The 18,041-nt window shown below is 36.5% G+C and overlaps 1 long non-coding RNA gene across 1 annotated transcript; it reads left to right on the top strand.

Moving 5' to 3' along the window:
* The first annotated feature begins 2,429 nt into the window (after positions 1–2,429).
* On the top strand, positions 2,430–4,382 carry LOC145036919 (uncharacterized). Its single transcript, XR_013678584.1, has 2 exons — positions 2,430–2,769; positions 4,137–4,382. It is a non-coding gene; the product is annotated as an uncharacterized LOC145036919 (long non-coding RNA).
* Positions 4,383–18,041: the final 13,659 nt, after the last annotated feature.

Raw genomic sequence — 18,041 nt, 5'->3', positions numbered from 1 at the left:
TTTCCGACCCGATGATTATTTTTCAAAAAAATATAGATTAGACAGTCTCACAATATTAGATGTGTTGGAAATGTTTCAGACGAGATGATCATATTTCAACAAACATATATATATATATATATATATATATATATATATATATATATATATATATATATATATATATATACACACACATACACACACATATATTCATTGACATTAAGAAAGGGCTTAGGGCCTCCAATCCTAAGGGGCCCCACTTAACCTTAACCCAAATGTCGATTAGTTAAGGGACGAATGACGATTTTCCTATTCTCCATTCGCAGACACACCCGTCGATTCCCAATTGAATTCTAAACGACTGTTCTTCTTCTTCTGTGTTCTCGATTTCTTTTTCTTCCTGGCCCAGAATTCTGAAAAATAATCGATTCTTGAATCTTGATTTGATCAAAAATAAAAAAAACGCTTCTTCGATATTGACTGCTCAAAAATCAATTCTACATTAGTCTATTCTTGAATCTAAAGCGATATGTTCTTCCTTTGATTCTTTATTTCTCTATATTCCATAACTAATAACTGATAACTTCATTGTTGATTCTTCTTTTTCAATTAGACTATCTATTAGGGTTAATATGACTTAATTTTCTTAATTTTTAACTGTGACAAGTTGGATTTTTGAATTAGGTTTGGACTTTAGATATTGGATATTGGAATCAACTTTGGATTTTGGATATTGGAATGATTTTGGTTGGATTGTTGGAATGAATTTTAGTTGTCAAGACTTAAGAATTCTCAAGAACTCACATTGCCAAGCAGACAAAGTAGGTATTTCTAATCATAATCCGTTAATGACTTAATTACTTTCCAATTGGCTTTTTATTGTCGTGGTGATAGTTGTTGTTAAAGAAAAGAAAAATTATGTCTAAAAGAAAATATGAATAAGGAGCTTTAATTAAAAAAGAAAAGAAAATTTATGTCTAATGTTGAAATTAATAATGAACAAAATTAAAATGATTTTAATTGTATTTATGAAAGAGCTCTAACTTTTGGTTCATTTAGAAGCTCCAAACTGGTTGAGACGGCCCTATATATATATATATATATATATATATATATATATATATATATATATATATATATATATATATATAGGGTTAGGTTCATTTGAGACCACTTATATTTTGTGAGACCGTGAGATGCATTTTTTTATTTTTTTATTTTTTATTTTTTATTTTTTATAGTTAATTCATGTTCCGAAAATAATATTTAAAAAAAGAATTTTTTGATTTTTCCATTTATTTTGCATTTTAAAATTATTTTTAGAATATGTACAGTGTAATATTCTATTTAGAATATTTCACGTATTTTTCAACAAATAAAGAATTTTTTTTTAATTTTTTTTAGTTAATTCAAGTTCCGAAAATAATATTAAATTTTTTTTTTTAGATTTTTCCATTTATTTTGCATTTTAAAATTATTTTTTAGAATATGTCAGTGTAATGTTGTATTTAGAATATTTCACGTATTTAAAAAAAAAACGGAATTTTTTTTTATTTTTTATTTTTTTTAGTTAATTGAAGTTCCGAAAATAATATTTAAAAAAAGAATTTTTGGATTTTTCCATTTATTTTGCATTTTAAAATTATTTTTAGATTTGATCTTACTGTCTCACAAAATTAGAATGATCTAAAATGAATCTGAATATATATATATATATACCCTTAAGGGTATATAAGCTTAGGTACCCAAACTCACAATAATACGTCATTTTGTTTGATATATTTATTATAATGCTCTTCAACTTCAATCCTTAACTTGATTTACTTTCAATGTTTTCAAAATTTCATTATTATCTTCCTCTTACATCACATATTTTTGACGAACATCAATTAGACGATATATATTATAGTTGAAAATGAAAATTATGTAAAAGGAAAATAAATGTGATGTTTATAAAAATCTTTGAATGAAATCAAGTTAGAAGTTGAATTATAAGAACATTAAACAATTACAATGTATATATATGATACAAAACGACGTAGTATTGTGAATTTGGGTACCTAAGCTTATACACCCTTAAGGGTATATTCACTTTTCCCATATATATATATATATATATATATATATATATATATATATATATATATATATATATATATATATATATATATATATATATATATATATATATATATATATTAAACGGCGTGACGATATTAGATTTGATGGAAATGAAAGTTCAAGTTGGAAATATGACAATTGACACCTCAAGAAAAAAAAAAAAAAAAAATAGGGTTCAAGTGAAAATAAAGTTTAAGAATAAGATTCATAATGTCTATAAGTAAAACCTTCAAAATAAAAAATTATTTATGAAATATACAAGTAAATTTAGATCTCATAAGGCATTAAAAAACGAAAAATAGCGACACAAACAGATCGAACTGAGAAATCTTTCCGTCTTCTCCGACTTTCTTGGTAATCCGGCGACGACCTAACATTTCGGTTCTACTGTCATCTCTCAATCCGATTCACTAATCGAATCTCAGTCAGGTTATTCTTTTCCAATCGGACATCTTTTTGCAACAATTCTTTGAAGATATTGTCATTTTGGAGGTTTCCATACTCGTTTTAGGGTTTTACGAGGTCGGAGAGAAATCTGTATCTCCGTTTTGTTATTATGATCACGCGTTCAAAGCTCGTAGAGCAACTCAGAGATAGCCAGATCCGATCTCAGCATAAGTGGTCTCCTCTCGTTATCTTCTCCCCCAAACCAAATCTCTCCTCATGGTAAAACCTCTCTCTAACATGAACATTCATTGATACAGTATGTGTTACTAAATTTCATAGTTTATGTATCGAAATTAGCTCACTGTATGTATAGCTGCCTTGTTTTGGGCATTGATTTACTTATATAAGTTACTTTTTCTTTCAAATTCCGTGGAATACTTGATCTCTTAGTGGTTTTGATGAACTTAACTTGAGGTAAAGAAGACAGTATAATGAGAAAGAACTTTTATCAAATGACCATAAGTAGCATCAGTATACATTTTGTTAATATTGGACTAAGAGTATAAAATGATAGTGAGATATAGTAAAGGGAAAATGTTGGAGTTGAGAAAGAACTGTGGGGGATGACTGAATTAGTTAATACTCAATTCCCAAAATAATGTAGCAACTTTATGTTGAATTTGTAGCTAGTCTTGTATATTCTCATCATGAACAATTTGGAGCCATATATTGAACTACATGTTATTCGAAGAGTTTTGTATAAAAAAAACGGTGTATTCTTCAAAAAAAAATTGAAGTATGAAATAGAGCAAGTCATTTAAGGAAATTTGTATTAGGTTTTATGCTTTTGTATAGGAGAACATAGTGGAGAAATATAGTAGCAAGAAGACACATTTTGGTGCGGCTAAAACACTAATAAGGAACTAAGGGCTCGTTTGATAGTTGCTGTCTGGTAAAGTTTATTGACCGGGAAAGAAACCATGCTATTTAATTGTGTATCTGACTGAAGCTCGTTTGATAGACATCTTTCTAGGTCTAAACAGATATGTCTGGTTGAATGGGTCAGAAAGACTATTTGATTTGCACAAAAAATGGGTATTTCTCGATAAGATATGTCTTTCTCAGAAAACCCCAAAACCATATCTTTCTGCCTGAATGGTCATTTGTTATCATTTAGCATAGTCAGTCAGATATATAATCAAAGAACATAGTTTCTTTTCCAATCAATAACTGAAAAACAACACTTTCCAAAACAACAACTATCAAACAGACTCTGACTGTGTTGAATGATGAAAAATGACCATTCAGCCAGAAAGATATGGTTTTGGGGCTTTAAGACATATTTTACTGCGAAAAACTCTTTTTTTGTACAAATCAAACAGTCTTTCCGGCCCATTCAGCTAGAGAGATCTGTTTGAACCTGGAAAGACGGCCCAAATTGCCCTTACACCATCAAAAATGTAATTATTTGCTGAGTTTCCCAAATTACCCTTGAAATAAGATGCTTAGCACTTTACCCACTTGTAACCACCTCCATGCCAATTTTTCTTTAATGTATCTTTTTGTCTGCTCACTTTGTCAAATATTCACACATTGCAGTAAATAAATACCTCTTTTTTTTTTTTTTTTTTAATTGAAAATTGCAGGATTGATGTTGGTGTGGCAATTTTCTGGCTGATTGTGCTGATTATCCTTGTAACATCATCATACATGACACTCTACTTGAGACATTATTGGCTTTCATTTATCATCATTTGCCTTTCTATTTCAATTCCTATTCGCTTGAGGATTTCTAGGCAAACAATCGCAAGAAAAAAAGACAGACGATTGCTTCTGCCTTTGTCCATGTAACAAACACATTAATTTAATCACAATAGATGCTTTTGTTTTCCTATATCTACAAAACATAATCACATTACATTACTTTCACATGTACATTTGACTAATACTTTTTCATCTTTTTTCTTTTTTTACTTCTCTGTCTGCGTATTTAAAGCTCAATCGCTTTTTTCTATTTTATTTTTTATATAAATATAAATTTGTACAGCTGTCATGGTCCCAATCCAGATTATTTGAGCCCAATCAATGATAGGATATCAAGGCCCATTTTTAGAATTCTTGATTTTAATGGATTATAAATGCAACCACATGCCCTTTTATACGACAGGTGTCTTCCAAAAAAAAAAAAAAAAACTTTTCCAATTTTTAACAATATCTCACATATTCACATTTAACTATTTCATTCTTCAATCTTAATGCTTCTTGAACAAATTACTAATTTGTTAAATATTGTAATTATATCTTCCACTAGCGAAAAAGGTTGCAATCCACTGTTTACGTTACATGTGATTCATGTGTGTGTGTGAAGTGGTTAAAATGCTTGACTTTTGTGTGTGTGTGTGTGAAGTGGTTAAAATGCTTGACTTTTGGTTAGAAAATAGATAGTGTATCATGATATGTGAAAGAAAGTAGACATCACTATATATGTGTCGTTTTTTAGTAACACAATAAAATCATAAACATGATTAAGGTTTTTACATCATTAAGTATCACTAAACTAAAGCAAATAGACATACTATAGGTTAAATATAAACATGGATTTTACAATGTAAAAGCTAGGGTAAGTTTTTATTCTAGAAGATTTGTTTAAACCAAACCTAAAGTGAAGATGTCTAGTTATTTAAAATTGTAGGTGACGCTTTTTCAAGTGATTTTGTGTAGGATAAAGTGAAGATATTGTGTGGAGATGTAATGGGGGGAATGGATTAGATGTTCCCTTAATTAGCATCACCTTATGTATATAGTATATGATAGTATCCTTATTATATCAAATAATTACGAAAATGCTATCGACATGTTCACCTAAAGATATGTTTGCTATCTTGTGGTTTGTAGGTTGAGTAGGGAGGATTATGAAAAGAGATCTTTTAATTATATAGATCACATGGTTAGCACTTGATATTTTCATTTACAACCCCATAGTTTTCAAAGTTCATCAATGGACACTAAAGTTGTCTTTAGTCAATAAAAAAAATATAAACATGAATAATTCAATTGTCAAATTGTGGATTCAACATTTAGTACATATGATCCTTAAAAGAAATGTCACTACATGGGACATATTGAGTAAATTTAGAAAATTAGTTTTGCAGTAATATTGATGCAAAATCTATTCAACTCGACAATATATTGACATCTGTGACTCCACTATAACCATATATTGGCATATTGAACATGCATCAAATCATTCTCTGATTTTCCCATGTTTTTAGAAACATGATCCATGATTCTTCTTGAGGAAAAATGCATGTCCTCCATCTGCAAATCTCAGTTCTCTGACAATTTCTCGCCTCCTAAAATTCTTAATACTTAAACAACCCCCAATCTCCCACAACTGCGGTCGAAACTGTAATAATAAGCCGGCCCTACATTGTGCCTCCATGGATATGGTCTCCTCCACCTACCAACACTGCTTAAGCCATGTCTCTTTCACATACCTTTCACATGATGAATCTTCATGATGAAGGAGACAATGAGTGGTACATGGACATCGGGGTCACATCTCATCTTCATACAGATCCAGACATACATTCTACATGTGATAGAAACATTTTACATTCCGTCTTAATATATGATCAAGACACACCCGTATTCCTTCACAATGTCCTCATCACATTAAATATTAAAAAAAAATTTATGCCTTCAATAATATGTTTTATTTAAATGATATTTTGTTCAAAATTAATATTTACTCAAGTTAATATTACAATCATTAGTGTAAGAACATTTAAAGTTGAAAAAAAAAAACACTCTTGATGTCTGCTTTACGAAAACATGATGTAGCTTTTAACCCTGTGTTCACGACAACAAGCGGATATGGTGCTTGGACATCATTAACATTAATAACAGCTCGTTATCTTTTGCAAAAATGGAGTAAGCTATGTGGTTTAATAAAGGTAAAAATTTATTTAGTGGTCCAAAAGTGATGCCACTTTGTGTATTTATGCCTAACTTAATACAAGTGTCTAATCTGAGATTAAACTTTTTTGTTTTTAGAAGGAATCATTTGGTTTAGTTGTCACAAAATGAATAGCCCATTCTCCCTTTTGTTTAAAGTTTTGATTAAGATTAAAGAGACAGAGATGTTCAATTTCATGGCCATGGTTTAAAATAAACACCGATAATTTCGGCCAATCACTTGTGCACTAACTATACGTTCAGTTTTTAATTAAATATTACTTCCAATCATGCTTTAAATTATATTTTTCTTGATGAACATAACTATTTAATGTCGACTGATTGTGTTTTGTTTAATTTCTTTGTGGATAAATTGAGGATTCTTTAAATAGTTTAGTAGCAATGTTTTAACTGTTTGTTAGATATCCGAACTCATTGTCGACGAGAAAATCATTTTTTGTGTCACAAAGAAAATAATTTCTAATTTTTTGTAGCACGTACTTTGGAGGTGTTGATTGCTTCTTCAATATGCTTATTATCTTATGTGGTTTAACATTGCTAATAAGCATTTTTTTAATGTGTGGATAGACAAAAACTGAAAATGTTTATTGATTTAAATATTTTTTTTCATAATATAATGTTTGACTTATTTAAAATATTATAACTTATGTATACCAAATTACCATATTAATCATATCTAAGTTCTACATTTATATACATTCTGCCATTTGTCAACGACATAAACTACGATATCATAAATAATAAATGTTTTGTTATATAAAAATTATGGGTTGATGTGTTCAAATGCTATGTGTGAGACCCATGTATACATGAGTTTATTAAAATTTAAAGTTTTATATCAAGATGTAAACATAAAATATTTTTAATACATACTTCATCTCAAATTTTAACAAAATATAATTTATTATATCTCGATTTTGATAATATTGTTTTATAATATTTAATTATTTTAATTTATATAACAAAAAATCATAACAAATGTTCTTAGTGGTAGAAAAAACAAACTATTTATTATTATACTGAGAAAAATATATATAATTATAAATAATAAATGTTTTATTAATTATAGTGTTGATCTATACATTTAATATAATAAATACTTTATATATATATAATAATAGTTGTCTTAATTAGTAGAATTGATTAATTTTTTATTAACAAAAAATGAAAATATCACGTAATGACATGTGAAATTTAAGTAATTCAAAAATCTCACATGTGGCAAAAATCTTAAAAAATGATAAGTGGTAAAAACATTTTCTAATAATTTATTAGGATATATGATTTTTATGAATTGTTACAACCATACAAATAAGAAAAGAGGAAATCACGATGATTACTATAGAAACCTCACTAAGAACAAAATTTATCAAATAAAAATATAAAAAAGAACATAGAAATAATAAAAGTTTTGTAGTAACGTCTATTCTAATTGAACCTACATAAAAATATTAGTAGAAATAGATTTCAAAAGGGAAAATGACTTGTAAGGGTAACAAAGTATCAGAATTAAACAAAAAATACCATTAAAATTTTTTTTTCTACATATATCGCCAACCAACTATAACATTTGTATACATATGTACATTAAACTTTATATTTGTTCAAAAAATACCATTACGTTACAGGTAATAGTAGGTCACCTGCTACGTGTCATGTTGCGTGGTTGCAGACGTAGATTTTACTGTTTATTATGTACACATTATACCATTAAAAATTTTTTGTACACATTATATCATTAATGTTTTTTGTACATATTTTACCATTAAACTTTTTATACACATTTTACCATTAATCTTATATAATTTATTAAAAAAAACAACATTTCAAAAAATACATACTATTACATAAAAATGGGTTTTCCATCATTGTTACTGTTGGGTTTTGAGCATTCTAACACTCCTAAGTGTACATACAACCCTAAATACCTTGGATTTATGTTTTCTCTATTATACATGCAAATATGAACTTTCCTAGGTATTCATCCTAACTAGCTTAATAACATTGATTCATATGAATATATCAAGTTAGAATTACATACCTCTTTGATGTAGAATGTCTTCATGAAGCTTGAGTGCCTAGTGCCCCAAGTGTGACACCTCAAATGATTCACATAACACCAAATACATATGGAATGACCGTTGACCAGGGTTGACCTTGAGGATATTTATGGTATTCCAGGATCGTGACAAGTTAATTACATGGTGAATATAGGAGGTTGAGTTGGAGCAGCGGGTGGGATAAATTGGGACTTAGCTTGTCAGTTCAACATTCGAGAGATGAGTCTTCTCACCATACTAATGGGTCTAAGGCACCAAGGCCGACCCATTTAATGATATGTGGTACACTAGCTGTAGTAGAGATATGTGGTTTGATAATTAACTTTATGCTAAGTGGTATGCTAGTGATTATGTGATATTTGCATGGAAGACCCCGGGGGGAGCCCGTGGCAATTGGATATAAGACCATGTGTGTGTGTGTATGTGGGGGGGGGGGGGAACCCATGGCACGATGGTATAAGACCCTAGGAGGAGCCTACTGCCTGCTTATATGTTTAGGTATGAGTTATGCAGTATGATATATGCTTTTGTGATATATGATATGCTAGTTGATTATGTATCTTATTGCATGGAAGACCCCGGGGGGAGCCCGTGGCAGTTGGATATGAGACCATGTGGGGGGAGCCTATGATATTCCTAGGTAAAGACCATGGGGGAAGCCTATGACATGAAGGTATAAGACCCTGGGAGGAGCCCACGACATCCTTATATGTTAGTATGCATGACTTATGTGATATATGTAGCTTTATAGCTAATGTGATATGTTTTATGTGGATTGTGTGTGGGGTATGCTCTGGGGAACTAACTAAGCATTAGCTTACAGTTTGTGGATTTTTGTTCAGGTACGTCTGAGCCCAAGGGCAAGGGCAAGATCTGATGGCGCGGCGAACACTCTCTCACATGCATTTTTACGGGACACTCTAATGATTTGAAATAAAATTGTACTTGATATGAATTTTTAAAACAATTGTATTTGGGATTTCATGGTGTGTGGAAAGTATTTTAGTTAATCAAAAATGGAAATTTTCTTTTGAAAAATTTGGTTGCTACAATTTAAATGTATAAATATATAAACACTCTATTATCCATTATATTAGATTTCGAATCCGCCCCTCCCCCCTCCCCTGCCCCTCCCCCCCTCCCCCTCTTGATTATTATTGATGATTACAAAATTACATTAAAATTATATTGTTGTTTACTAATAAGAAAATGACTTATAATGGTAAGTTTATTAAAGGTTAGCCAAAGTAATGAATAATTGAGTATTTCTTAGGCAATCTATAAGGAAGTATCAAGTTCAAACATTGTGGTTTTTAATCGATGTATGACCAACATAAATGTAAGATGTTGTTGCAAAAGGGAGTGCTTAGAATCATTGTAAAAAACGAACCCTCTCCCCAAACATTACAAAATCACGAAGTAACAATGATGAAAAACCGATTTTTATGTAATAATATGTATTTTATGAAATGTTATTTTTTTAATAAATTACATAATATTAATGGTAAAATGTGTACAAAAAAGTTTAATGGTAAAATATGTACAAAAAAAAGTTTAATGGTATAATGTGTACAAAAAAAGTTTGATGGTATAATGTATATATAATAAACAGTAAAATCCACGTCAGCAACCACGTGGCATAACACATGGCGAGTGACCTACTATTACCGGTAACATAATGATATTTTTTGAACAAATATAAAGTTTAATGGTCATATATGTACAAACGTTATAGTTTGTTGATGATATGTATACAAAAAAAGTTTAATTGTATTTTTTGTACAATATTGTTACTTCGTTATCTTTACAAGTCATTTTCCTCTTTCCAAACTAACATGTACCAAAAGGAGATTAAATAAGAGGAAACTATAAGACAATCACAAAGAAAGAAAATGTATCTAAACCCTAGATACATTCCTCAAAACTTTTTAAGTCAACATTAAAAAAATGTAATAGAATTATACTAGAATTGATAGACCCGGTAGCAGGCTAAAGTATATATATATATATATATATATATATATATATATATATATATATATATATATATATATATATAAAATTAGAACTTAAGTTTATGATTTATGTATATTTTTTTAGCATGTAAACATATATGATATGTGTAACTAAACATTTTGTTTAGGTACTATTATTTTTTTTATCGAAAAAAAATCAATACTATATAAAATATATATATTATTGATTATTTTACATGTATAGACAAAATTATCAAACATTAAAAATAATTTATCAACTTATTACGTTTTAATACATGATAAGCTACGCTAAACACTTTTTTTAAATCTTCATTTTTAACACCGGATAAATCTATGATAACGGAGGGTTGTGATCTTGCAATAAAGAAAAATGATTGTGGGGGTGAAAGGAGGGAGGATGAAGGTTTCTAGGTTTTGTGATTTAATGAACTTGTATGTTATTTTTGCTTCAATTTGGAGTCGAAACCCATATGGAATTTCATGTTCTTTTTCTATTATTCAATTTTATGGATAGATTAAATATAACTTTTTTTGGTTTTAAAGTGTTTGTAGTAGTCTATGGACATATCTACAAAAGAATATGTAAATTAAATGTATGTTGAATGGTTGTCAAAATTACGATCCTGATCGTAGGATCGTACGATCCCTACGATTCTAGGTATGAAAAATGATCCGGATCGTAAATGGATCGTATTTAAGGTAGGATCGTAAATAGGATCGTAGGATCGAGATCCGATCCGATCCTACCTTCCTTTGATTTTATTTATTTATTTATTTTATTTTTTTGCAAATGAAATTTTTTACCACTTTATGTCTTGTACCATTTACCAATTATCATTTTGTATTGTACCTTATGACTAATATTTTGAAATTTTTATAACTTATAAACGAAAATTTGAATTTTTGAAATATTTTTCATAATTAAAAATTATAAATTAAAATTATATTTTATCTTATGGGATCTTAGGATCCCGATCCTGATTTTGCAAACTCAAAAACCATCATAAATAGGATCCCGATCTTGACAACTTTTGTAACATCCGGATTTTACCAGGTATCTTGTAAATCTAATTTTGTCATATTGTGAGAGGGACTCGGCGAGTTGGAGCTCAGACTCGCCGAGTAGAGACGCGGAATTGAACATTGGTGCGCGCCTGGACTCGGCGAGTCTGCGCTGTGTAATGAAACCCTAAATCTCCGGGTTTGAGGCCTATTTAAAGGGCTTTATGGCCGTCATTTGTGCTCATCCAACCCTCAGTAAGTGACCCTTATGTTCTTGAGCTATTTGTGAAGAGAAAGGAGCCATTCTTGATCTTGTGTGTGTTATCTAGCAAGAAGAAGGAGATCCTAGGCAAGAGGAAGCAAAGGAGGTTGCTATTTCGTGGATTTGGAGCTTAGATCATCACTCTAGAGGTATTATCTCGGACCATTTTTTGTTTAGTGAAGCATGATGCAATTTAGGGCTTGTGGTGGTCATTTATGGGATGATTTGATGCCCATTGGTTCCCTCTTTGAGTTGAGGCCATGGATCTGGATCCATAGAGGTCCAGAGAGCCTCACTCATCAAGCTTTATGAGTGACAATAGAGTCTTTGGCCTTGTGTTGTAGTATTTGAGTCATAAACATCATATATGGTCATATAAAGGTTATATGTGCATCAAGATTGTAACTTTACGTGCTAAATGAGCTTGGAGGGACTGGATCTATGGATTAATGAACTGGATCTGACCTTTAGAGCAAGATTGAGTCAGTGCATGGCATGGACTCGCCGAGTCCGAAGAACAGACTCGGCGAGTAGCATGAATGTTGCCCGACCACTCTGTGAGTGGCCTCGCCGAGTTGGGAAAGGTGGACTCAGTGAGTCAAGGGGGAGTCAGAATGGACAGGTGGACTGAGTCTAACTGGACTCGCCGAGTTGTTCTTGAGACTCGGCGAGTTGAGTTGTGGTGGCCCCACAACTCGTGCCAGGTGGAACTCGTCGAGTTGAGGGAATGCTCGACGTGTCAAGGGAGGATTCCAGGGAAACTGGTGTGCACGCCCAGACTCGCCGAGTCGCCTGGGTACTCGCCGAGTCCGGTCAAAGTTGACCGTTGACCGTTGACCAGCGTTGACCTAGATTGACTTGTTATAGTGTGGTCAACCCTAGTGGGGAAAGTGTTAATTAGAGGTGTATTGTGCTATAGGGGGACGGCAGCTCGACAGGTCGAGTGATTAGCGATTTCAGGTTTACGGTTTACCGAGACACGCGAGGTGAGTCTTCTCACTATACTTTACCTTGAGTAGGTAACCAGAGTTATGTGATAGAGTATTTGTATGCTATATATGTTATGTGTTGTACTGCATTACTTCTATGTGTTTGATGCTGTGCATGTTTACAAAGATAGAACCGGAAGGTTCACAGAGTTAGAACATGAGGGTTCACAGAGTTTGGGTGCACGGACCCACAGTGTTATAGCCTCGAGTGGCTAATATGTGTTATATGTAGTATTTTGGGGAACTCACTAAGCCTTGTGCTTACAGTGTTGATGTTATTGTTTCAGGTACTAGTGACGACCGCGAGAAGGCGCCGGCTTGATCCGTACACACACACATTCGGAGCTTGATATCATGATCTTGGGATTTTGTATTGTCTTGTTTGGATAATTAAAATGGTTGTTTAATGAATATCAATGGAATTATGTTTTATAAAAATTGAAAATTTTGTTTTGAAAATTTTCGGTGTTACAAATTGGTATCAGAGCCTTGGTTTGAGGGATTCGGGTACACCTCGGGGGTATTCGAACTCAAACTGAGGAACTGAAGAGATATTTCAAAATAAAACCAAAGTTTTCTAAGAGTAAAAGATTTTACAGGAAGAAACGTGTGTACGATCAGCCAGCGCCCGAACGGTGAATTCCCAAAATACCTTTATATTATGTGATAATTATTATTAATGTGATGTATTTGCATGCTAGAGTAGGTTAGGTATTGCTAATAGGACTAGAGTGGCCTGTTTTGTGATGCCTTAGCCTAGGGAAGGGTGAGCTGCTATGAGATGCTGAGAGTAATTAGGTAGCAGCTAGGACTTTGTGTGAGACCTGTTACAGAGTGATTTAAGTATAATAGAGTACTTGGGGATTGGGATCCGAAGAGGAAGATTTGGGGTGTGTACTGAGACGGTGCGGACAGTAGTATTGGGCCCGTACTACTGAAAGCACCGGTGCGGTACACAGTCCAAATAAGAATCTTGGGATACCAATAATCAAGGAGGGGTGGATTGTCGAATGTAAGAGTGTTCGAGTAAATTCTAATTATCGCATGTTGTATTTCAGAGGTTGATCATGGTGAGGACACGTCGCATTCCGGAGGATGCCGGAACTAGCGATGAGGAGATTCGACAGATCATTCATGAGGAGGTGGCTGCGGTCATCAGAGCTGAGTTACCAGAGATGTTCGGGTCCATTAAGACCGCGTTGATTGAGACATTTGACGAGCGCTATGCCGCTCTTTCTGAGGCTGCGGTTGCAGCGGCTACCGCAGCGATTGCTGCGGCAAGACCCCAGGGAGGTGATGCGACATTGTTTAGGGAGTTCAGCAACACCAAGCCACCAGAGTTTGATGGTACGCAGGATCCGGTGGCAGCTATGAGGTGGATATCTGATATGGAGGGATGCTTCTTCACTTGCTCGTCCCCTGAGCATTTGAAGGTTCGGTTCGCGCTGAACCAGCTTCGCTTGGGAGCGAAGGACTGGTGGAAGTTTGTGATGGCACACTTCACACCGACTGAGCTTTCGGCAGTGACCTGGGAGAGGTTCACTACCATGTTCCGAGATGAGTACGTTCCTCAGGTGGAGAGGGAACGTCTGACACACGAGTTTCTGACCCTCAAGCAGGGTACCGAGTCAGTCACAGCTATTACGAGGATGTTTCATGAGAGGGCGATGTTCTGCCCTGAGCACGTGTCCACCGAGCAGGCACGTATGAGCCATTACCTGAGCATTCTGAGACGGGATATTCGGGAGTTCGCTGCGAACTCCTCGTATCGGACATTTGTCGAGCTTCAGGCAAATGCTCGGAAGAGGGAGATCGAGCTTGAGACTCAGGCCAGGGAGGAGGCGGAGTCTCTGGGGAGGGATCGGCGGCCGGCACAGTCCCAGCCGGCAGCCAAGCGGGCCAAGCCCGCTGATCCCCGATCCGGGAGCCAGAAGGGCCGCACTTGTGGAAAGTGCGGCAAGGGTCACGATGGAGTCTGTCGAGCGGGGTCTTGCTACAAATGTGGCAAGGAGGGGCATATGGCCAAGGACTGCCCCAAGGGGTTTACAGTGTGCTTCCACTGTAACCAGACCGGACACCGGAAGGCAGAGTGTCCGCTGCTGCGCGGAGCATCTCAGGGGTCTGCTCCCGCCGCCATCAGAGCTACTGCTACAGAGAGTAGGCCCTTGAAGGCCGAGGCACCGAGGGCTCGGGGGAGAGCCTTTCAGCTGACTGCGGAAGAGGTCCGCGCTGCACCCGACGTTGTGGCTGGTACGCTTTCTTTTATTATTTATTTATGGTGTCGAGATATTATTCTTATATTATGCTATGCATAGGTACCTTCCTTGTGAATTCTGTACCTGCTTTAGTGTTATTTGACTCGGGTGCGAGTCGATCTTTTGTATCTTTGGCATTTAGTCAGCATATCAGTGTTAGTCGTGGGGCACTGAGTCGGCCCCTGCGGGTTTCCATAGCCGCCGACAGAGTGATTTGTGCCACGGAGGTCCTCCGGGGATGTGTATTGGAGATTTTTGGGGTTGAGTTCCCGATCGACCTGATTCCTATTGTGATGGGTGATGTCTGTGTTATAGTGGGCATGGACTGGTTGAGCCGATTCGGCGCGGTTATCGATTGCGAGCGTCAGCTGGTGACTATACGAGATCCTAGTGGGGGAGTTCTTTCGGTTTACGGCGAGGGTACACGTTCTGGATCAGCCTTTTGTTCGGCTGCTAGGGCGAGGCAGTGTTTACAGCAGGGCTGTAAGGGTTTTGTGGCGTATGTGATGGATACGCGAGTGATCTCCGAGAGACCAAGTTCGGTGGATGAAGTTCCAGTGGTGCGTGAGTTTCCAGATGTCTTTCCCGAAGAATTGCCAGGTGTGCCTCCCGTGAGGCAAGTGGAGTTTGGTATCGATTTGGTTCCGGGAGTCGCGCCTATCGCTAAGGTGCCGTATCGCCTTGCGCCTCCAGAAATGCAAGAGTTATCCTCGCAACTTCAGGAGTTGCTGGGGAAGGGGTTTATTCGGCCGAGTAGCTCGCCGTGGGGAGCACCCATCCTGTTTGTGAAGAAGAAAGATGGCTCGCATCGCATGTGTATTGATTATCGGGAACTGAATAAGTTGACGGTCAAGAACCGTTACCCGTTGCCGAGGATCGACGATTTATTCGATCAGTTACAGGGAGCATCTTGGTTCTCCAAGATTGATTTGAGGTCGGGCTATCATCAGGTGAGAGTACGGGACGAGGACGTCCAGAAGACAGCATTCAGGACGCGTTATGGGCATTATGAGTTTGTGGTGATGCCTTTTGGGCTCACCAATGCCCCGGCTGTATTCATGGACCTCATGAACAGGGTATGTCGGCCGATGTTGGATCGGTCGGTGATTGTGTTCATTGATGATATCCTGGTATATTTGAGATCTAGAGAACAGCACGAGGAGCATTTGAGGGAGGTTCTTGGAGTTTTGAGATCGGAGAAACTTTATGCAAAGTTTTCCAAGTGCGATTTTTGGTTGCGGGAGGTCCAGTTCCTGGGACATCTCGTTAACCAGAAGGGTATATTGGTCGATCCGGCCAAGGTTGACGCAGTGATGAGGTGGGAGGTGCCAAGGTCATCTTCTGAGATCCGGAGTTTCCTTGGGTTGGTAGGGTATTATCGGAGGTTTATTAAGGATTTCTCCAAGATTGCGGTTCCACTCACCAGATTGACCCGGAAGGGTGTTACATTTCTATGGTGTCCCGAGCAGCAGACCTCCTTTGAGACGCTTCGCCAGAGGTTGTGTGAAGCTCTGGTATTAGCTCTTCCGGAAGGAATGGAGGGTTTTGTGGTATTCTGTGATGCATCGATTTTAGGACTGGGAGCGGTACTGATGCAGAAGGGGCATGTGATAACATATGCATCGAGGCAGTTGAAGCCTCACGAGACGAGGTACCCCACACATGATCTGGAGTTGGGGGCAGTGGTGTTCGCCCTCAAGATTTGGCGGCACTACTTGTATGGGGTTCGATGTACGATTTACACGGACCATAAGAGCTTGAAGTACCTGATGGATCAGCCTAACCTAAACATGCGGCAAAGAAGGTGGTTAGATGTGGTCAAGGATTATGATTGCGAGATTTTGTACCACCCGGGCAAGGCTAATGTGGTAGCCGACGCATTGAGTCGCAGGGCGGAGAGTGCTCCACTGCGAAATGTATGTTTGCGAATGAATGTGATAGCTCCAGTTCTGGATGCCATTCGTGGGGCACAGACCGAGGCTGTGCGTCCGGAGATGCAGAAGAGAGAGCGGGTCGTTGGGTTGGTTTCGGAGTTTGTATCGGATAGTCGAGGCCTTATGACTTATCAGGGCCGGATCTGGGTACCGTTTGTAGGCGGTACACGTACTACATTGATGGAGGAGGCTCATAGATCGAAATTCTCGATCCATCCCGGGGCTACAAAGATGTATTTGGACCTAAGGAAGGAGTATTGGTGGCCTTGTATGAAGAGGGATGTCGCATGGTTTGTCGAGAGGTGTTTGACCTGTCGAAGGGTAAAGGCCGAACACCAGAGACCGCATGGCAAGTTGCAGCCATTGGAGGTTCCCGAATGGAAGTAGGAACAGATCACTATGGATTTCATCACCAAATTGCCGAGGACTGCCAGAGGAGTCGATGCAATTTGGGTGATTGTGGATAGGTTGACGAACAGCGCTCACTTCCTTGCCATCAGTGAGAGTTCTTCGGCGGAGAAGTTGGCGGAAATTTATGTGAGGGAGGTTGTATCTCGGCATGGGGTGCCGATCTCGATCGTTTCAGACCGCGATGTGCGTTTCACCTCCCGCTTCTGGAAGAAATTTCATGAGGAGTTGGGTACTAAGCTGCATTTTAGTACCGCATACCACCCCCAGACCGACGGCCAGAGTGAGCGGACGATTCAGACACTTGAGGACATGCTTCGGGCATGTGTATTGGACTTTGGGGGTAGTTGGGATACGTATTTGCCTTTGGCGGAGTTTTCCTACAATAACAGCCATCATTCGAGCATCGGTATGCCGCCCTTTGAGCTGTTGTATGGTAGGAGGTGTCGGACTCCCATATGTTGGGGAGAGGTTGGGCAAAGGGTAATGGGCAGTACGGAGATCGTGAATCAGACGACAGAGCAGATACATCTGGTCAGACAGAGGTTATTGACCGCTCAGAGCCGACAAAAGAGTTGCGCGGATAGACGCCGGTCCGAGCTGGAATTTCAGGTCGGCGACTTTGTTCTCCTGAAGGTCTCTCCTTGGAAAGGAGTAATCTGGTTC

This window comes from Lactuca saligna, chromosome 3 (assembly GCF_052625555.1).
Source record: "Lactuca saligna cultivar CGN05327 chromosome 3, ASM5262555v1, whole genome shotgun sequence".
NCBI classification, from domain to species: domain Eukaryota; kingdom Viridiplantae; phylum Streptophyta; class Magnoliopsida; order Asterales; family Asteraceae; genus Lactuca; species Lactuca saligna.
This window is presented reverse-complemented; position numbering and strand designations above follow the sequence as displayed.